Here is a 23290-nt window from a genome sequence, read left to right as displayed (position 1 = left end):
AGAATGGATTCATCTAGTAATGATTTGCAGATGGAACTTCAAAATACTAGTGCAAAGTAGAAGAGGATAGTTGTTATTAGTCTTTTAAATTCTACCCCAATGAAGCATTTAAAAGTAGCATATCCTTCTCACAGCAGAATATTTTTGATCAATAAAACTGGTACAAATAAGATTATAGAAATACTTAGGTACTAAATTATGGCCTTTGGTATTCAGTCTGGAGTTCAACTCCAAAGGACAAATTGTTTTTTTACCTGATTTGTTGACTTTGTTGTTATCTTAATTGATTTTTATCTGATTCTGTTAACTAGGTGGCATAAAGTGAACATGGGCAAAGGAATCCAGTTACTGAGTTGCTTGGACATCTTGATTTTTAGAACTATTATTAGTCCACCTAACTAGGAAAATGAAAATAGATTAAAAGAGGCTAATTTGGGGTACTATAGTTCTCAGATACAAAGTTTTTTGTTTGTTCCTTTGTTTGCTTGTTTTTAACCATGCAGCCAAAGAACAAATTGTTTTTCTTTGAACAACTTTTAGGAGATGGGATTCTTAAATTATGGATTATGAGAAGTTAACGAGTGAATTTTCATTTCCTTAATCCTAATGGCTAAAATAGCTAAAAAGAAGATTCTGGAGGAAAAAATATTAACCTTTGAACGAGGCCATTATGATAATTTTTAAAACAATAATATTTAACTTTTATTTGGCTTTTATAACATCTCAAGCACTTTTATATGTATCACCTCATTAAACCCAAACAATAACTGATGAAGTACATAATATTGTTATTATCCCCCTTTTGGCTATATGGAAACAAAAGTAGAGAGATTAAATAACTTGAATGGCATCACATAGCTGAGAAAGGAAGAGCCAAGATGTGAACCTTGGCTTTCTGCCTCCAGAGCCTGAGCACATAATCCCAGTATCACAGTTGTGTGAGGATCAAGAGGACACAACTAGAACTGCTTGTCCAGTGATCATATCTCATCATCCTCTCAGATTTTGAGTTTTGTATTAATGTTTCCATAAAGACGTTATTTGTTCCAAAACAGTCACAGTTATATTGTCATTGCGAATTGTGCTGTTTATCTTTATAAACTCATCTTCTCTATCTCATTAAATGCTTTTATCCTCATATTAATCATGGTATGCCTGCTTTCCTTTGTTTGTACAGTTGTCAGATGCTTCTTTGACTATTCTTTAACAATCAATCTTTCTGAGTAGGTTTATTTACATGTATGGAAGGAAAACTGACACATTGCTGTTAGACAGAAGGATAGATGGATTCCTCAAGTTCTACTGATAAAAGGCTTTGATGAAGGTAAAAGGTAACAATACAGCAGCAGAAATAAAGCCAGGTAAATATCAGGGAGAAATGAGATTTCTAGGCACAAATTCCTGTGTCCTTTCTGTTTCATAGGATATGCTTTTTCCTTAGGTCGTTACCACAAAGATATATGCAAAATACTTGGTCTCTGAAGAACCACTTTTCAAAGAGGAGTTCTTCACACTCCTTGGTTACATAGTCAAACCCAGGCTATTGGAAATATAAAGCAGGTGCAAATATCTCTACGTAGATTTTTTTTTTTTTTTTTGAGACAGAGTCTCGCTCTGTCGCCCAGGCTGGAGTGCAGTGGCAGGATCTTGGCTCACTGCAAGCTCCGCCTCCTGGGTTCACGACATTCTCCCTCCTCAGCCTCCTGAGTAGCTGGAACTACAGGCGCCTGCCACCAGGCCCGGCTAATTTTTTGTATTTTTAGTAGAGACGGGGTTTCACCGTGTTAGCCAGGATGGTCTCGATCCCCTGACCTCGTGATCCGCCTGCCTCGGTCTCCCAAAGTGCTGGGATTACAGGCATGAGCCACCGCGCCCGTGAGCCACGCTGGGATAGGTTGCCTTTATATGTCTTGGCTACTAGCACAGGAAAATAGTACATTTCACTTAGGTTTAGCCAAGGGTTAGCACCATGGTTTTAGGCATCTCCAGAAATGAGCACAGGTGAGATTAACCCAGTACTGACATAGTCGAACCCCTGACCCTTGGCCAAGCTTTTGAAATTAAAAATTGCTCCATCATTTTTCTTTCTGCATCTTTCCCCACCATTTATAAACCACAAAAAGCAGAATGACAAATGCCCTCTGCTTTTACATTTAATCATTTGTATCATCCAGTGAGATTTTGGACTGCTTTATTTATTTGCTTATTTATTTACTTGTTGAGACAGAGTCTCACTCTGTTCGTGGCTGGAGTACGGTGGCACAATCTCAGCTCACTGCAGCCTCAAATTCCTTGGGCTCAGTGATCCTCCCTCCTCAGCCTTCTGAGTAGCTGGGACTACAGGCACATGCCACCATGTGTGGCCAATTTTTGTATTTCTTGTAGAGACGGGGCTTTGCCATGTTGCTCAGGCTGGTCTGAAACTCCTGGGCTCAAGTGATCCACTTGCCTACAGGCTTGAGAGGACTGCTTTAAATAACAGATTATTTTACCAGAAAATCTCGCACAGACATTATTAATCATGCACAAGTCTAACAACTCTCTTATCTCTATCCACTACTGAAACTTGAACTTCATAAAAGGTGTCAATAGATTGATTTAAAGTAATAATTGATTACTAATAAAATCTGATTCTTTTTCTGGCTAATGATTTTCATCAGAAAAGTGTCTTGTGGGAGTTTTAATTTATTCTGCCAATTTGTTTGATCGTTGATATCAGTACTACCACAGGTATGAATCAAATTTTTTCAGATATGAATAATGTGACATGTGTTTTGCTTTGGTTTGCAGTTGACAGATATATTTTTGCTATTCTTTTGCAATCAATCTTTCTGAACCACTTTAGCTGTGTGGAAGCAATACTGACACATTGCCCTGCTGTCATTATAAATATGTGCATCATGACCCACCTTCTTCAGAAAGGAAAAAAAAAAAAAAAACTCTGCACTGAAATAAACCAAAAATAACAGGTCAGCTTGTCAAGTTCTGGTCCCTGAAATGAATGAAATATTGAACATTTCCTGTTCAAGGAAGCAATTTCATTCTTGGCTTTTACAATGATAATGTCTGAAGAAATGCCCTGGTCTTTGTGGCTATAATAATTTTGAAAACTTTCTGGTTTTTTTCAACATGTTCAGGTAGTTATAAATTAGTAATCTTTGAGATCCTGGAATTTTTTCTTTAAATGTGTACTGTGTTTTTAATTGGTGAGACAGTACTTCTGATGCCTGACTCCCTTGCACCTCTTTACAAGTAACATTCTTTTTTGTAAAATGCTGTTGAGGCTGTTTTCCTTTGACAAACATGCCTCTTATGGATCATGTATATAATATTCTTTTTTGTTTGTTTATTTGGTTAGTTGCGTGTGTGTGTGTGTGTGTGTGTGTGTTTTGAAAGAGTCTCCCTCTGTCACCCAGACTAGAGTGCAGTGGCATGACCTCGGCTCACTGCACTGAAACCTCCGCCTCCTGGGTTCAAGGGATTCTCCTGCCTCAGTCTCCTGAGTAGCTGGGACTACAGGCACCAGCCACTATGCCCCGCTTTTTTTTTGGGGGGGGGGATTTTTTAGTAGAGACAGGGTTTACCATGTTTTGTTCTGTCCCAGGCTGTCTCGAACCTTGAACCTCAAGTGATCTGCCTGCCTTGGCCTCCCAAAGTGTTGGAATTATAGGCGTGAGCCACTGCGCCCAGCCAGAACACTTTTTATACATGATTTTTAGACCATTTATTTATCCTTGGCTTCTCTTTGATAAAAAATTGGATTTTTTCTTTTTGTGTAGGAAAAAATGAAAGAGCTATGCTTTTTCCTGTTGTCATACCTCCTAAATTCCTGCTATGAAGGAATAGAAATTTAAGAAGTAGGATGTTTATAGACTTATATGGCTACTTACTGTAATCCTTGCCCTCTTCACTTATTTAACACCTATTATGTGGCTGGCATACTTTTAGGCATTGGGAATACACCCATTAACTTAAATAAATAGTCCGTAATCTTGTTCTTCCATTCATTTGAAAAGAGCTAGGCAATAAAGGATTAAATATGTGGTAATTTAGATTAAGTGCCTTGAAAAAAAAAAAAAGCAAAAAAAGGGAATAGAGGGTCAAGGTGGCAAGGTATGTTTGTGATGTCTCTGATAAAGAGACACAAATGAAGTAAGGAGGTGATCTCTAGAGATACCGGTGGAGAAAATGTTTCTAGAAGAAGTAGCAGCAAGTACAGAAGACATAAAGCAGGAGCTTGCTCAGGCAGTAAGTAGGACTAGAGAAAGCAAAGGAGACAGTGGTGGGAGAGGGGATCAGAAAGATGGGGTTGGTGTGGTGTAGGTTTTTTAAGCGGCATGGCCCTGAACATTTATTCCAAGATGGAAAGCCTTTGATAGTTTGGAGGTGAGAAATGACGGGATCTTACATTTAAAAGGAACACTGGATGCTGTGTGGAGAGTAGTCTGCAACACAGCAGGAACCCTAGTCAGGGGACCAGCTGGGAGGCTGTGGCAACAATCCAGGTAAGAGATGATGGTAACAATGGAAGTGGGGACAATTCATTAGATTCTGGACTTTCAATTTTTTCTTCTTTTCAATGAGAGCCTATGATGGAAAAAGTGGCTCCTATAATCTGGTTGGGACAAGGAAGACAGATGATTAAGAGAAAACCAAAAAAACATCTTTAAAGAAGCTTATGCAGGTGGTGGTGGTTGTCCTCTCTTCCTCTATATGTCTAATTACTGAAAACATAAGAGCTTAGCTCCTGAACTATCACAAGGATATTGGTGGGGTCAGAAAGTGGAAAGATCAAACAAACTAGACCAGGTGGCTTCCACATATGAGGCTCTATTGAGAAATTGTATTAACTAAAGAGGAAGAGGTAAAAATATCTGTTTAGGTGAATAAATACCCCCATACTATTCCTAATAATAATTTTATAGACTTTATTGAGATATAATTCACATATCATACAATTCAACCATTTGAAGTATAAGATTGGATGGTATTGAACATATTCACAGAATTGTACAGTCATCATCACAATCGATTCTAGAATATTTCATCACCCCAAAAAGAAACACCAAAACAATCAGTAATCACTTTCTATTTCCCCCCCAAACTCTACCCCCCAACCTGGGGCAACCACATGTCTACTTTCTATCCCGACATATTTGCTTATTCTGTAGATTTCATATAAATGGAATTATACAATATATGGTCCTTTGTTAATGGCTTTTTTGTTTTAACTTGGCACAATGTTTTCAAGTTTCATCCATGTTGTAGTATATATTAGTCCTTCATTTGTTTTTATGAACAAATAATATTCCATTGTATGAAATATATGGGACACGTATATAGATATACATTTTGTTTGTGAACCACTCGGTTGAGGGACATTTGAGTGGTTTGCAGCTTTTGATATTAAGAATTATGCAGCTATTAACACTCATTCATGTACAAATGTACAAGTTTTTGTGTGAACCTGTTTTTGTTTCTCCTGGGTGGAATTGTTGGATCGTATAGTAACCTACAGTTAACTCTTTGAGGAACTGACAAACTGTTTTCCAAAGGAGCTGCACCAATTTCACCAGTTTACATCCCCACCAGCCATGTGCGAAGGTTCCATTTTCTCCACATCTTCACCAACACCGTTATTGACTGCCTTTTTAATTATAGTCTACCAGGGAGTGTAAACTACTATCTCATTGTGGTTTTGATTTGCATTTTCCCTAATGAATAATAATATTGAGATTATTTTCATTTATTTACTGGCCAATTGCATGTCTTCTTTGAAGAAATGTTTATTCAAATTCTTTGCTCATTTTAATTTAATTTGTCTTTGTGTTATTTGGTTGTAAGCCTTTTTAATATATTCTGGATACAAATCCTTTGTCAGATATATAGGATTTTAAAATATTTTTCCCATTTTCTGCTCCTTCCCTTTCTTGATAGTGTCTTTAATGTACAATAGTTTTTAATTTTAAGCCCAATTTATTTATTTTTTGGTTGCTTTATGCTTTTGGTGTCATATCTAATAAATAATTACCTAATCCAAAGCTACAAAAATTTACACCTACAGTGTCTTCTAAGAGTTTTATAGTTTAGCCCTTATATTTAGGTTTTTGATCCATTTTCCACTAATTTTACATATTTGTATAGGAGAGCCCACTTCGTTCCTTTACATGTGGATACTCAATTGTCCCAGGACTATTTATTGAAAAGGCTATTCTCTCCTTCATTGAATTGTCTTGGCACCCTTGTCAAAAATTAATTGGCCATAAATATATGGGTATGTTGTGATTTTTTAAAAAATAAAATTTAATATGAGTTTTTTATTATGAAACTAATACATGTGCCATGTGGAGGGTTGGAAAATGCAAAAGTAGAAAATAATGGAACCTAATATTTTTATTATAAATGCATATTTATTTAACAGTATATATTGTGTGTATATGCATTTGTATAGACATACACCAACTCATAAGGTTATTATTATGATCTAAAGGAATCAAATGATACACTACAAAATGCTGAGAAAATATTAATTGGTATGGCTAACATTTATTAAGCACTAATACATTAAACAGTCTGTCCTCAGCACTGTAAGTAATTATCTAACGTAATTCTCAGAACAACCCTAGAAGGAAGGTTCTGTTCTTAGGTCTACTTTACTGCTGAGGAAATGGAAACTAAGCTCCAAGTACTGCCTAACCACTTGTTAGAATAAAACCCTCTAAATTATGTCCTTAAGGTTCCATAGCAAGGTTTTACTCTGTAATACTTAGGTCTTCTGTATGCCTATGCTAGGCACATTTATACTCACAAACTCCTTAAAACGTGAAAGAACTCTATAGGGAGTATTTTTAATTTCCATTTCATAGATCAGGAAACAGAAATTCAGAGATTTGGCAAGTTACATGGCAGAACCAGAATGCAAATGTAGAACTTCTCATACCAACCTGTTATCTTTCTGAAACACCAAAAGTGATTGAAAAATTACATTGATATGCATAGAAACATTGCATTTATATTTAATTTGGTTACTATAAGTAATTTAAACAGTCATAGAAGCTGACTCAAAATCTGACCTTGGGCAAGATTTCCGAATTTCAATTTGTTCCTTTTCAAAATGAAGACTTTGAGTGATTTTTAACCATGTTTTCCATCATGGATTCCTTCGGGAATCTAATCTAACACTTGACCTTTGGTACTTAAGAAAAATGGATACACACACACATACACACACATTCGTATATTATTTCTGAGGGTTTATGGACTTCTTAAGTTCCTTCAAGAATACCAAGGACCCACAGCTCTGCGGTTTCTAAATTCCTTCTAGCTCCAAAATTTCTGTGATGTCAAAACAAAATTCAGTAAAATATTGTAAAAATATTTAGAGAAACTAGTTTTTCTCCCTGCTTCAGCAGCAAAATCAAAGTAATGCAAGTTGGCGTTAAGTCAGCAAATGGATTTATTTCCAAAAAAAAAAAAAAAGATAATTGATGAACAACCCACAAGCCGAACCCACATGGCAAGTCTTCCTGCAGAAAAATCCTTGTTTCTGAGTTTAAAGTGCCCCACTCCTATGGCACATAAGATAATATTATTATTAGCAGAAAGAAAATTCATCGTGACATGGGTTTCAATAAATATTTATTTGGTATTTCTGGGAAGTGGGATGTTTCTGAAAAGTAACTGAGCTATGTAGATAAATGTAAAAGGACTTCTAAATCCTTTGGGGTAAGCAGGATATGAAGCAAAGTGGTGGGAAGCAAGATATGCACTTTTTCAATTTGCCTAAAAAAACTAATTTCAGTTTCTCAAAAAATACTGCACCATCTCCAAGGGGCAGCCTGTTCCTTCCTAAAGAAGGGGAGCCTGAGAATTTAGATATTTCTTAATAACCAGGATAAGTAGCAGCCCAGGCCCAACATATGTGACAATCACTCAGGAATTTCTAAAATCCACTGGGCATCCTCAGTTCAGAGGCCTGAAAGCACCTTGCGGAAAGCCCATCAAGAGCAAGCAATTTCAATGTTGTTAGCAATACGGTGCAGTAGCAACACTGTGGTGCCACCATAAATGTCCATTGGTCCTGGTGAATTAGTGGCATATAATTGCCTCAGTATCGTTAGGTTGGCATCTATTAACATGTAAACCCAATTACAGGTAGGGCAAAAAGGGCAGTTACAAACTGTATGTTTTAAAGTGATTCCATCTTTGTGAAAAAACAGAAAAGTGTTTACATGTAACAGCCATTGAAAAAAAAGGAAGACTATCTAGCAAAATGTCAATGGTTGTTATTTCCGGATGGTAAATTTAAAAAAATTTTTTTTTTGCATTTTCCCCCAGTGAGTGTATTATTTCCATAATCAGAAAGAAAAATAATGAAATTATTCTCATTAGAAGGATAAAAGGTCTTATTATATAAAACTATCACTGACTAGATTTTTCTCCTGTTTTTGTATTTTACCAAATAGTTAAAAAAAATCCAAATTGTTTTCTTTTAATGCATTGATTTTCATCTCTCTTAGTATACTCTGTTTTTAATACTCATATCCTTATCCAAAAATAACCTTCAGTGTCTCTGATAAATTGAAAAAAAAAGCAAAGGAAGTAATCATCTTTGATTTATTGGTTCCTGATGTTTGAATTCACACAGACAAAAATCAGGACAGATATATTTCTCTCTGATCAACAGAGCAACCACTGTATTTATAACTCTGTAACACTAAGGAATTATTGAGCACCTATTTGTATAAGGTGCTTGAAAGAATATTTAGTTTTATAAGACACAGCCTCCACTCTCAAAGTACTATAGAATCTATAACTTCCAGATGCCAAACATGAAACTGGTGCTGAATCCAACCCAAAAGAATTTACTCCCAAAGGATTAACACTTGGCCTCTTGAGTACAGCTTTAGTGCATTCTTCCATTCCCCTCTGCCTCAGTTGAATACACTACACCCAGAAGATGCACATGGCAGAGTCTGAAGGAATTATCAGCTGTCAAGTACATGGAGAGGGTCAGTTGGACCTTAGTTATAGGCAGAATGGGTGATGGGTTGCTTGCTGTGAAATGAGGTGTGCCAGGCCATCCTCTGGCCAAAAACTAATCTATCTCCACCAAGACCTCAAGTAACCTGAAATTCTTGTATTAGAGATATATTGCTTTGAATCTTGAAGACTTTTTACCCTTCAAATATTCCCCATGCATAGGAAAACATCCTTTGAGTGACAACAACTAAGCAACTGTTAGCTCACATCTTGAAAAGATATAAATTTATGTGCTATTTTTTCAGAACCATAAATCAGGGTACATGGTAAGTTTGAGAATACTTTTGTAAATAGTAATATATTTTTCAAAGTGATGAATTTTCCTAGAAATTCAGGATGTATAGTCACTATATCTACCATTACCCCTTTCTATTGGCTTAGAAAAGTTTGGAGACCTCACTGAGAAACTGCCCAATCCCTTCTTTCCTTCCTTCCTTCCTTCCTTCCTTCCTTTCCTTCACTCCTTTAAGGTTCAGTCTTTCCAGCTGTCCAGACATTCAAATAAAGCAGAAGGTCATCTGGCTTGAGTTGCTTGATATCCACTTGACACATAAAGACATAAAGCCCTTCAGGCCTGCGATGCAGATATTCAGGGAGGAAAGGAAGAAGAAATAATTAGCAGGAAAGGATGTTTACAAGGGTGCTGAGATCAGAATTGAACTGATGTGAATACATACATGCACATACACACACATACAGGATTGTGCCCAGGAGTGGCTCATGCCATGAAAAGGTCTATACTGTTTATGACCTTATAGATTACTGGTAAACACTTGTTGTTTACTAAATCATAAAAAATGCCAAAAAATGACTAGTAGTTATTAAGATATATTTGAAAGGGGGACATGGAGGAGCAGAGGGAAAGGAGAGCAGTCATGCTGTCTGTGCTTTTCACTTATAGACACTTTAGGAATATTTATTGAATGAAATAATCAAATGAGTAAAAATGATGGCAAGCATGATAATGGTAATGTTATAGTAATAACCACATTAAAATGCAAGAGGTGAAAGACTGATAAGTAGCTTTCCATATGTCATCAAATTAAGCATACTCTTGTCTCCACATTCATATTTTGAAAGAGTACAAAACACACCAGCACTTCCCAAGGGGGAAAAATATCTAACAAACAAACAAACCAAAATACCAAGTCTTAAACCCTTGCCTCTGTCTTTGTTATTTTTGTCTGTTCACTTTTCCAAAACGAGTAACTACTGACATTCTCAGCCTTTATAAATTGGCCTGAAACTATTATTTCCACTGGTTGACCTCAACATGAATCAGAAGCAACCAAAACCTTTTGCTTTTGTTAATAGATTTTGAACTGGTCAAAAACTTCACTTGAGGCAAGGCCAGGTGGTGGAAAGTCTGTGACCCAGACTTAAGTGAATCATCTGTCAAAAAAGGGAGAACATGCTTCTCCATCACAGTGACATTTAAGATAGGCTCATCTTCTACTTAGGAAAAGTGCTTTGCACATGTGTTATGCAGAAATGAAACTGAAACAACTCAAACCAGATGACCTTCTGCTCTATTTGAATTCCTGGACAGCTGGAAAGGCTGAACCTTAAACGCATGAATGAATGGATTGGGCTGTCTCTTAGTGAGGTCTCCAAACTTTTCCAAGCCAATGGAAGAGTAATGGTGGATACAGTGAATATACAGCTTGAATTTCTAGGAAAATCTAACATTTTGACAAATCTATCATTATCCACAAAAGTATTCTCACACATATCATGAACTCTGACTTAGGGTTCAGAAAAAAATGGCCCATAAATTTATGGATCAAGTCTCTTACTGGACAGTAGCTTGTGATTATAGAAACGATGCAACAGAATTGTTAGCTTAGTTTAAATTTGTTATGTTGTTATAAACTAAGAAAAATTAATCTCAATTTAACCCACTCTGCTTCATGGACTAAATGTTACATCCCAAATGTCTTTGAATATAACTGACAATGGTCCAGGCCAAAGAACAATATATAAAAGGAATACACTAACAAAAATACTAAATGATAATGGAATTCTCTTCTTAATCAGATTTTCTGATTACCTAAGGATTAGGCAAATCAACTTTTGCAAAAATAAACTTTCTAAAATGTATGAGTCATCCTTAAGAGTACAAATCTTGTGAATGAAATTAAATCTGGTTTTATGGGCTCAGGGTCATTATTCTCTACTTTAATTTTTCAGGGGTCATTTCTGAAAGTAGACGGGCAAACAGTGCAAGCCATTGGGCTAATGCTGGCTTGGCTTTAAAACAGATTCCAAAAGGTATTTAGGTGAGTGAGTTAAAAAATTAGATACATGCCATAAATTATTTTGTTTTTAAAACTTTTCTCCCAGTTCTGTTTAAGATTGAAGGGTTCTATTTAATAAATCTGCCTATTTTCTCATTGCCCATCTTTTTCCTACCTGCTATTATTGGTAGATCAAGGTTTTGCTGCCATTTTTTTCAGTCAGCTTCTCTGAATTCTAGATATTTCTTCTTATTCTCATTTGAATGCCTGATTGTATCTTTGTCTGGTGTTTGTGGGAGGTGTCTGTGAACCTTGAATAAGAAACACCATCTGTGGTTCACTTCCTTGGCGTAAGAGTCCATTTGGAGAGTTTTTTTTTGCCATTTAAAATGAAACTGCTGTGCTGCCCTCTGGCTGCTTCTGATAAAATCCAACAGAACAAAAATTGCCATCTTCTTCCCTATAGGTCTTTCTCAGTTTGGGATTTCATGATTGTACCACAGCCTAGTTAAACATTCACTAATCACATCAAGTTGTGATTTTATTTCCTTCTGAGGACTGCAGACACTTTGAAATAAATTGCCTTGACCCTGCCACCTGTTAAGGTCCTCTGTAAGACTGCATGTGCACACTTGTGGTAATTTTCCAGCCACTAAGTTTGAGTGTATTTCCTGACAGTTCAAATATGCTGCCATTTCCCATTTTCACATCCCTTTGTTTGATACTCGCAGATCAGGGAAGTACCAGGTGAAATGCTACTTTATTTCCTGTACATTTTGCAAAAGGTAGAAGATTTTTAATGGTCTATCTCTGCAAGTGTCCAGAGGGGGATAAATAACTCATGTTGCTACACTTAAAATTTAATTATGATAAACACATTATATCTCTCCAATTAGCTTCACCTCAGATTCAGAAGGACACACACCTTTAGCTAGCCCATCAGACAGCAGAAGCAGTCTCTACTTTTACACTTCAAAATGATGAAATTCCTTCCATCCTTTCCAAGATGATAACAATCTATCAAATTCACAAAATTTTAACAATAACTGTAGCTTAAATTTATAGAGGACCATTTGTCATAGCCTTTTGTTTGAAGAAGTTTTTAAACACAAAAAAATGAATGCTAAGAGACTTCCATGTTCAGTTCTGACAAGTAAGAGCTTAGAAATTGTCGCTCCCAACTTTAGAACAAGAAAAAAAAAGCTGAACAAACTGAAAATCAATAACTTTTCTTGGACCATCAGAAAATTGAAGTTGCAGGACAAACAGCCACTCTGAAATCTGGAGAGATGAGAATATGAAGAAACACAGCCAAGAATAGCTAGCCCAGAGCAGAAGTTACTGGAGCCATACATTAGTAGAAATACCTAAATAGTTATTTGGATAAATTGCTCTAGGCTGAATGTAGGCTAGCATGAGAATGAGAAAACCCGGGGACTCCGGTCTTAGGGAGGCCTACCCAACTTTCACAGATAGATTTTACCTCCGGGAACCTCACCAGGTTCCCATAATGAAGAGCCAAGAAAAAATCACCTCGTATCTTTAGCAAGGGAAGGGGGAAAATGATCATTTTGAAATGTTTTCAGTGTGTTCTTCACAACAAATTGCTCTGCTCAAGTGAAAAAGACTTCAGCAGAACCTTATTTCATATAGACAGAGGAGCAATTACCCAATTCCAGCTCTTTTCAGCCTTGTATCTCACTCGAGGAGCAAGAAGAGGGGAAAAAAAGAAGTGGTAGTGAAACTTACAGCCCACAAGACACAGGCCCACAAAAACTCAGCTAATCTTAAGATTATTGAATATGACCCCTTACTTACTCCTTAGCATCACTTCAATAGGGCCTCAGTATAAACATGGATTACCACTCAGACTGTTTAAGAAGGAACTCTTGGAAAGTCCAAAGACAGCAATGGCGACAAAAAGAACACTAAAGGATTTTGAAATTCATAGCACCTACAGCTACAACAGACATTATAAGCAACATAACTCATAGCTATAGCAGCATAAAACCTCACACTAAAAGTCTATTTCTCTCACTTGTTACTACAAGTTATATCGTGCTTGGCTTTCAACAAAAATCACCACGAATGTAAAAAGGAATTCTGAAGAGACAAAGCAAGTATCAGAACCAGATTCAGATATGATACAGATTTTGGAATTATAAGACCTGGAATCTAAAGTAACTTTGATTATTATATTAAGGGCTCTAATGGAAAAGGTGGGCAACCTGCAAGAACAGATGTGTAATGTAAAGAGAGCAATGGAAACTCTAAGAAAGAATCAAAAGGAAAGGCTAGAAATAAAAAACACTGTAAGATAAATGAATAATGGCTTTGATGGACTTATGAGTAGAGTGGACACAGCTGAGGAAAAAATTCAGTGAACTTGAAGATATGTCAATGGGAACTTTTTGAAGTGAAATGGAAAAAAAACCCAGAATATGCAAAAACTGTAAGGCAATTTCATAGAATGTAATGTAGCACAATTGGAATACCAAAAAAGAAGAGACAACAGAGTAATAAAAATATTTAAAGTAATATCTTTCCAAATTTAATGAAAGATGCCAAATGCAGATCCAGAAATTCAGGGAACACCAACAAAATAAAAATTAAAAACTCTATACCTAAAAATATCATACTCAAACTACAGAAAACCAAAGACAAATGGGAAAGCTTGAGAGAAGCCAGAGGAGAACAAAAGCCTTACCTAGAGAATAAAAAGATTAAGGTTTATAGGAGACTTTTCTTTAGAAATCATGCAAGCAAGAAGTGAGTGGAGTGAAATATTTAGTGTTAAAAGAAAAAAAAAAAGCCCTAGAATTTTATATCCAGTAAAATTAGCCTTGAAAAGATAAGGAGAAATACTTTCTCAAACAAACAAAAACTGAAAGAATTTATCTCCAACATACCTGCCCTGAAAAACATAACTTTTTTTTTAAGAAAAAAAGGTCTTCAGAGAAAAGCAAAGTGATATAGGTCAGAAACTCAAATCTACATTTTAAAAAGTAAAGCATCAAAGAAGGAATAAGTGAAGGTAAAATAAAACCTTATTTCTTCCTTATTGTTAATTGGGCAAATAGATTTTTTTCAAAGTAATAATAGTAATTGTGTGATTATATCATATGTATAAGTGAAATAAATAAAAATGCAGCAATTTTCTAAGGGACAGGAGAAAGAAGTTTGGAATACTCTGTTGTAAGATATCTGTGCTGAGAAGTGGTATAGTATTATTTGAAAGTAGACTTAGATTAGTTGTAAATGTATATTGCAAATTTAAGGAAAAATACTAAAATAATTTTTGAAAGGAATGTGAAATGGTGGGACAGTTTGGCATTTTACAAAGCTAAACGTTGTTTTGTCATGTGATCCAGAAATTGCATTCTTAGGTAGTTACTTAACTGATTTTTAAAACTTACATCTACAAAAAAACCAACATGCAAATGTAGCTTTATTTATAATTGTAAAAAACTGGAAGCTTTATTCATAATTGTAAGAAAAACTGGAAGCAACCAATATTCCCTTCAATAGGTGAATGGATAAACTGTGATCATCTACACGATGGAATATTATTCAGTTATAAAATAAAATGAGCACCAATATTGATAGCAGCATTATCCATAATTGCCAAACAGTAGAAACAATCCAAGTATCCATCAACAGATAAATGGATAAAATATGGCATACATATGCAATGAAATATTATTCAGCCTTAAAAAAAGAATGAAATTTTGGCACATGCTACAACATAGATGATCCTTGAAAACATTATGCTACATGAAACAAGACAGATATTAAAGGACAAATATAGTATGGTTCCATTTATATACGGTTTCTAGGATAGGCAAAATTATGGACAGAAAAATTGAGTTTACCAAGGGCTAGGTGAAGGAAGAATGAGGAGTTATTATTTAATGGGCATAGAATTTCAATTGGAAATAATTAAAAGTTCTAGAAATAGGTAGTGGTGAAAGTTCACATTCAACAATGTGAATATGCTTAATGCCACTGATTAAGCATATTCACCTGTACCTTTTTAAATGGTGTCTGAAATGGCAATTTTTATGTACACTTTCCCCAATATACATGCATAGTAGATGTACAGTAAACATTTGTTGAAAGGGGGAAAAAAATTCAAATGAGCTAATAAGCCACAGAAGTCACGGATTAATCTAAAATGCATATTGCTAAATGAAAGAAGGCCATCTGAATACTCTATAACATATATAATTCCAATTGTGTGACATTCTGGAAAAAGCAACACTATAGATACAGTGAAAAGATCAGTGGTTATTAGGGGATTGGGTAGGAGTAGGAGGAAAGTTTAAATAGGTGAAGCACCAGCAATATTAAGGGCAGTGAGACTATTCTGTATGATTCTTTAATAGTAGATATATGGTATTGAACGTTTGTCATAACCCATGGAACTTTATAGCACAAAGTGATATACCAACTGCATTAAAAAGTATGAAACAATTTCACTGGAGGCAATGAGGGAATAATGTGCCAACCTAAGTATTTCTGGAAATGAGTAGAGTCTGTAAGACTAAAAGCAGAAGGAACTACACATAAGCTCTGCACTCTAGTCAGTAAAGTTATTTTCTATCAGAGTATGAGTGCTTATATTGCTATACATGTATACTGGAACAATTAAGTAAATAGATGGTGAATGGTGAGAACCAGCTTTCCCACTGTTGCAGTGGGAACTTAAAGATAAGCAAGGGAAGGAGGCAAGAATGATGATCCATGTGGCAATGAATTAATGCTGGAGATAGCATTTAGAATTCATGTTTAACTTAATATAGACATGCATGATTGCACATAGAAATATGTATATTTGTAAGTATTCACACATATTTTTCCTTGCTTAGTCAGCTGAGAGAGCCTGGAAGCAATGACACCCCAGTAGCAATAAGCACACCTAGCACCCAAATCTTGGTTTCTAATACTACTCTCCAATTAAAAGAATAAGGGATCCTTGGAGAAATGTTGGATTCTGGGACATGTCTGGGACTGAAACAGGTAATATAAATGAGGAGAGTGGAGTATCACGTAGTGCCATAAAGTAAGGAAGTGCTGAAAAAACAAAGAACAAAAGCACACCCCTGAAAAACCCACATTGATAGCTGCATGTCAAAGAGACACAGGAGTCAACTGAAAGATATCCCAATGACAAAAGCTGGAACGATTGAGTTACAAAATAAAATGCCATTGTAATATAACCCAAAGTACAAAATGAATATCCATGAATCCATACTGATATAAATAAATGATTAAATAAACATAGGGATCAGAGATTCAAAATGGCCAAATAGGAACAGCACGGATCTGCAGCTCCCAGAGAGATCGACACAAAAGGCGGGTGATTTCTGCATTTCCAACTGAGGTACCCGGTTCACCTCATTGGGCCTGATTAGACAGTGGGTGCAGCCCACAGAGGGCGAGCGGAAGCAGGGTGGGGCATTGCCTCACCAGGGAAGTGCAAGGGGTTGGGGAATTTTCCCCCGACCCAAGGGAAGCCATGAGGGTCTGAGTCTGGGGAACTCCAGCACAGATCCTGAGCTTGTCCCACAGTCTACACAACCTGCAAACCAGGAGATTCCTCTGGTTACTACCCCACCAGGGCCCTGGGTTTCAAGCACAAAACTGGGCGGCCAATTGGGCAGACACGGAACTAGCTGCAGGAGTCTTTTTTTTTTTTTTTTCCATACCCCAGTGGCGCCTGGACCGCCAGTGAGACAGAACTGTTCACTCCCCTGGAAAGCGGGGCTGAAGCCAGGGAGCTAAGTGGTCTGGCTTGGCGGGTCTCACACCCACTGAACCCAGGAAACTAAGATCCACTGGCTTGAAATTCTCTCAGCCAGCACAGCAGCAATTTGAGATACACCTGGGACAGTCAAGCTTGGTGGGGGGAGGAGCGTCTGCCATTGCTGAGGCTTGAGTAGGCGATTTTAAGGCCACAGGGTAAACAAAGCTGCTGGGAAGTTCAAACTAGGTGGAGCCCGCTGCAGCTCAGCAAGGCTGCTGTGGCCAGACTGCCAGATTGCTCCTCCCTGGACAGGGCATCTCTGTAAAAAAGGCAGCAGCCCCAATTAGGGACTTATAGCAGACTTAAATGTCCCTGCCTGATGGCTCTGAAGAGAGCAGCAGACCTCCCAGCACAGCGTTCAAGCTCTGCTAAGCATCAGTGTGCCTCTTCAAGTGGGTCCCTGACCCCTGTGTATACTGACTGGGAGACACCTCCCAGTTGAGGCGACAGACACCTCATACAGGAGAGCTCTGGCTGGCATCTGGCAGGTGCCCCACTGGGTCGAAGCTTCCAGACAAAAGAACAGGCAGCAATCTTTGCTGCTCTGCAGCCTCTGCTGGTGATACCCAGAGAAAGAGGGTCGGGAGCGGACCTCCAGCAATCTCTAGCAGATTGACAAAAGAAGGGCCTGACTGTTAGAAGGAAAAGAAACAAACAGAAAGGATTAGCACATCCACTCAAAGACCCCATCCGAAGGTCACCAATATCAAAAACCAAAGGTAGATAAATCCACAAAGATGGAGAAAAATCAGCGCAAAAAGTCTGAAAATTCCGAAAACCAGAATGCCTCTCCTCCTCCAAGTGATCACAACTCCTCACCAGCAAGGGAACAAAACTGGATGGAGAATGAGTTTGACAAACTAACAGAAGTAGGCTTCAGAAGATGGATAATAAACAACTCCAAGCTAAAGGAGCAGGTTCTAACCCAATGCAAGGAAGCTAAGAACCTTGAAAAAAGGTTAGTCGAATTGCTAACTAGAATAACCAATGTAGAAAAGAACATAAATGACCTGATGGAACTGAAAAACACAGCACAAAAACTTCATGAAGAATACACAGTATCCATAGCTGAATAGATCAAGCAAAAGAAAGGATATCAGTGATTGAAGATCAACCTAATGAAATAAAAAGACAAGATTAGAGAACAAAGAATAAAAAGGAACGAAAGCCTCCAAGAAATATGGGACTATGTGAAAAGACCAAATCTACATTTGATTGGTGTACCTGAAAGTGATGGGGAGAATGGAACAAAGTTGGAAAACACTCTTCAGGATATTATCCAGGAGAATTTCCCCAACCTAGCAAGACAGGCCAACATTCAAATTCAGGAAATACAGAGAACACCACAAAGATACTCCTCAAGAAGAGCAACTCCAAGACACATAATCGTCAGATTCACCAAGGTTGAAATGATGGAAAAAATGTTAAGGGCAGCCAGAGAGAAAGGTTGGGAGGTCGGGTTACCTACAAAGGGAAGCCCATCACACGAACAGTGGATCTCTCAGCAGAAACCCTACAAGCCAGAAGAGAGTAGGGGCCAATATTCAACATTCTTGAAGAAAAGAATTTTCAACCCAGAATTTTATATCCATCCAAACTAAGTTTCATAAGCAAAGGAGAAATAAAATCATTTACAGACAAGTGAATGCTGAGGGATTTTGTCACCGCCAGACTTGCCTTACAAGAGCTCCTGAAAGAAGCACTAAACATGGAAAGGAACAACCGGTACCAACCACTGCAAAAACATACCAAATTGTAAAGAACATTGACACTATGAAGAAACCGCATTAACTAATGGGCAAAACAATCAGCTAACATCATAATCATCATAATGACAGGATAAAATTCACACATAACAATACTAACCTTAAATGTAAATGGGCTAAATGCCCCAATTAAAAGACACAGACTGGCAAATTGGATAAAGAGTCAAGACCAATCAGTGTGCTGTATTTAGGAGACCCATCTCATGTGCAAAGACAGACACAGGCTCATAATGAAGGGATGGAGGAATATTTACCAAGCAAATCGAAAGCAAAGAAAAAAAAAGCAGGAATTGCAATCCTGGTCTCTGATAAAACAGACTTGAAACCAACAAACATCAAAAGAGACAAGGCCATTACATAATGGTAAAGGGAACAATGCAGCAAGAACTAACTATCCTAAATATATATGCATCCAATATAGGAGCACCCAGATTCATAAAGCAAGTTCTTAGAGACCTGCAAAGAGACTCAGACTCCCACACAATAATAGTAGGAGACTTTAACACCTCACTGTCCATATTAGACAGATCGAGACAGAAAATTAACAAGGATATTCAGGACTTGAACTCAGCTCTGGATCAAGCAGACCTAATACACATCTACAGAACTCTCCACACCTATCAACAGAATATACATTCTTCTCAGCACCTCATTGCACTTATTCTAAAACTGACCACGTAATTGGAAATAAAACACTCCTCAGCAAACGCAAAAGAACAGAAATCATAACAGACTGTCAGACCACAGTGCAATCAAATTAGAACTCAGGATGAAGAAACTCACTCAAAACCACACAACTACATGGAAACTGAACAACCTGCTCCTGAATGACTACTAGGTAAATAACAAAATGAAGGCTGAAATAAAGATGTTCTTTGAAACCAATGAGTGAGAACGAAGAAACAACATACCAGAATCTCTGGAACACAGCCAAAGCAGTGTTTAGAGGGAAATTTGTAGCACTAAATGCCCACAAGAGAAAGCAGGAAAGATCTAAAATCGACATCCTAACATCAAAATTAAAAGAACTAGAGAAGCAAGAGCAAACAAATTAAAAACCTAGCAGAAACATGAAATAATTAAGATCAGAGCAGAACTGAAGGACATAAAGACACAAAAAACCCTTCAAAAAAATCAATGAATCCAGGAGCTGTTTTTTCGAAAAAGATCAACAAAATAGACTGCTAGGAAGACTAACAAAGAAGAAAGAAGAATCAAATAGATGCAATAAAAAATGATACACAGGATATCACCACTGATGCACAGAAATACAAACTACCATCAGAGAATACTATAAACACCTCTATGCAAATAAACTAGAAAATCTAGAAGAAATGGATAAATTCCTGGACACATACAACCTCCCAAGTCTAAGCCAGGAAGGAGTCAAATCCCTGAATAGATCAATAACAAGTTCTGAAATTGAGGCAGTAATTAATAGCCTACCAACCAAAAAAAGCCCTGGGCCAGACAATTCACAGCGGAAATCTACCAGGGGTAAAAAGAGGAGCTAGTACCATTCCTTCTTAAACTATTCCAAACAATAGAAAAAGAGGGAATCCTCCCTAATATTTTGTGGGGCCAGCATCATCCTGATACTGAAACCTGGCAGAGACACACACACACACACACACAAAAGAAAATTTCAGGCCAATATCCCTAACGACCATCGATGGGAAAATCCTCAATAAAATACTTGCAAACTGAATCCAGCAGCACATCAAAAAGCTTATCCACCACGATCAAGTTGGCTTCATCCCTGATATGCAAGGCTGGTTCAACATATTCAAATCAATAAACATAATCCATCACATAAACAGAACCAAAGACAAAAAACACATGATTACCTCAATAGATGCAGAAAAGGCCTTTGATAAAGTTCAACACCCCTTCATGCTAAAAACTCTCAATAATATAATCACATCAACCTCAAAGTGATAAATCACATCTGCTCACATTCCATTAGTGAGAACTAGTCACATGGTCACAGGTGGATACAAGGGCTTGGTGGGGGAGCAGGCAGGCATTGGCAGTTGGACAATGTAGCCCTCAGTGGGGCAGCACCTTCCAGCCACGAGTCTACACTGTAGAGGCAGAATATGCATCTCTGATGGATGGCTAGCCATCTCTGCAACCCTGCTGGAGATTCTAAGACCTAAGATGAATCTTACTCATTCTGGTACATGTGAGACTCTCTAGCCAAACAAGACAGAAAGAATTAACACCTAACCAAATCCTTTCCATCTCTGCTAATTCACACCTTCTGAGAGTTAATTTAAAGAGCTAAAAAGAACCTGGAGAAAAAGTGTAAAAGCATTTTGCTAAGATCCATAAAAGTGGGTACTGACTAGAACAGAAAACCACAGAAAACAACTTGGCTTTCTGCCACAGGATGCCAAAAATAAGGGTTTAGACCCATTGCATACAGCAGAGTAGCCCATTATCTAACAGTGTGAATTCCCAGGCTCAGGACTAGACTTCACCTAATGTGCAACATGACACTCCATTGCCTAGAGCCCAATTACTCCAAAACATGAGGCTGTGCCCCCTAATCACTGTGCCTACGTAAGCAGATTAGAGTCACCACATTTTTTGTATTAAAGATGATCTGCTTTTTATTTACCTCAAATGATTTCAATTTCCAGGAAGCAGGAAGATGACAGAATGTGTGCTCGAGTAGGCAGCGGGAGGCAATGGGGCGGAAGCATCATTTCTGTCAGCATTGCCATCTTGCCCCTGGGAGTTCTAGCAAAGAGCTGAGAGAGGGATTTAGAACAGTGGTCACCTTTGAGGTCACCCTCATTCTGCTCACTGAAGCTTTAATTGTGGATTCTGATCTGCTGGTTGGGGACTTTTGTATGAGACAGAAGCATGTAGCATTATCCTTGTACAACAGTGAATATAAATTGTTATTGTATAATCCTAGCATGACTAGGAAACTGAAATTCAGTTTATCAGGATGCTCCCTTAGACCCTGGATTCATATATCCATTGGAGGGGATTTCTATGGCTCTTCCTTCTCATACTCCTCCATCCTCCAGTTGCCTAGGCAGGGCTTTTACTCCACTCTCTACTGAGGCAGGGAGGAGAGTCTCCATCACCATCTCTGTTTGTATCTTAACTAGTTCCTTGCCAAGGGAAGGGGACAGTCACTGAACTGAGAGTTTAGCATCTATGCAGGTATGTTTCCAGCCCTCTGTTTTATGTTTAATTATTTTTCTGCTGCTGCTTCTATTGTTTGTATCAGGGTGGGCAAATTGAAGAAGCAACATGGACCTTTTTCCACCTTCTCTGTGCTGTCCACCTCACAGATCAGTCAGAAGGGCAGTGGCCCTCTTCTCTTTCTTGCTCCCTATAAGGGTGAGTTCTGCCTTCTAGACACAAGGCTGAAGGTTCATATCTCCCTGGTATTCAAAATCTATTGGCAACTCTGTATATAAAGGTGTTTATTATCCTCCACTTTTAGGCAAATGAATTCAGGGTCTATTTTTGCTCCAATTCTCCCCACCAGCAAATCACAAGGTCTGAGCATGAGCAGATGTTAAAAGAATGCTTTCATTTTGACTTTAGGCTAGGCTATTTTCTCCCATCCAGCTTTCCCAAGGAGCCCTGTATTTGGAGAACTGTATTAGTCTGTTTTCTCCCCACTAATAAAGACATACTCAAGACTGGGTAATTTATAAAGGAAAGATGTTTAATTGCTTCACAGTTCCACATGGCTGGGGAGTCCTCACAATCATGGTGGAAGGTGAAAGGGGAGAAAGACACATCTTACATGGCAGCAGGCAAGAGAGTGTGTGCAGGGGAACTCTATTTATAAAACCATCAGATGTTGTGAGACTTATTCACCACTGTGGGAACTGTGTAGGGGAAACTGCCCACAAGATTCAATTATCTCCACCTGACCCTGCCCTTAACATGTGGGGATTATTATAATTTAAGGTCAGATTTGGGTGGGGACACAGCCAAACCATATCGGGAACCATTAGGGCACCATTCATAAAGCCAACTTATTAATCACTATTGATTCCCTGAGTCTGTTCCCTACCAGTTAGAACCAAGTGAGAGGAGTGAGGAGAGGTTGGAAACTCTACCTTTTGACATGGATAAATGAGTTAAATAAGGGATCCCAAATAATCCCACTATAGAGTACTATACACCCTCAAATCTCAAAATATAATCAATTATGTAGAAACAATACCAACTGAAGGCACTTTTTTCTACCTCTTTCTCTTACCGTATAATTGAAGCCATATCATTTGTCATTTATATACTTCAGGAAAAGTAAAAAATATGACAGGGGAATTGTGAGATGTATTGCCTACCATTTCTGGTTGTCAGTTTTAATGTTTGCTGAATACTGTGTTGGGATATGACATCTGTCTTAAGTAGCAGCAATGCATCCTCTTGGACTCCCTTTGAGGTAATGCATCTTCCCT

Source organism: Pongo pygmaeus, chromosome 8 (genome assembly GCF_028885625.2).
Source record: "Pongo pygmaeus isolate AG05252 chromosome 8, NHGRI_mPonPyg2-v2.0_pri, whole genome shotgun sequence".
Classification (NCBI taxonomy): domain Eukaryota; kingdom Metazoa; phylum Chordata; class Mammalia; order Primates; family Hominidae; genus Pongo; species Pongo pygmaeus.
Note: the sequence above shows the minus strand (reverse complement) of the source record.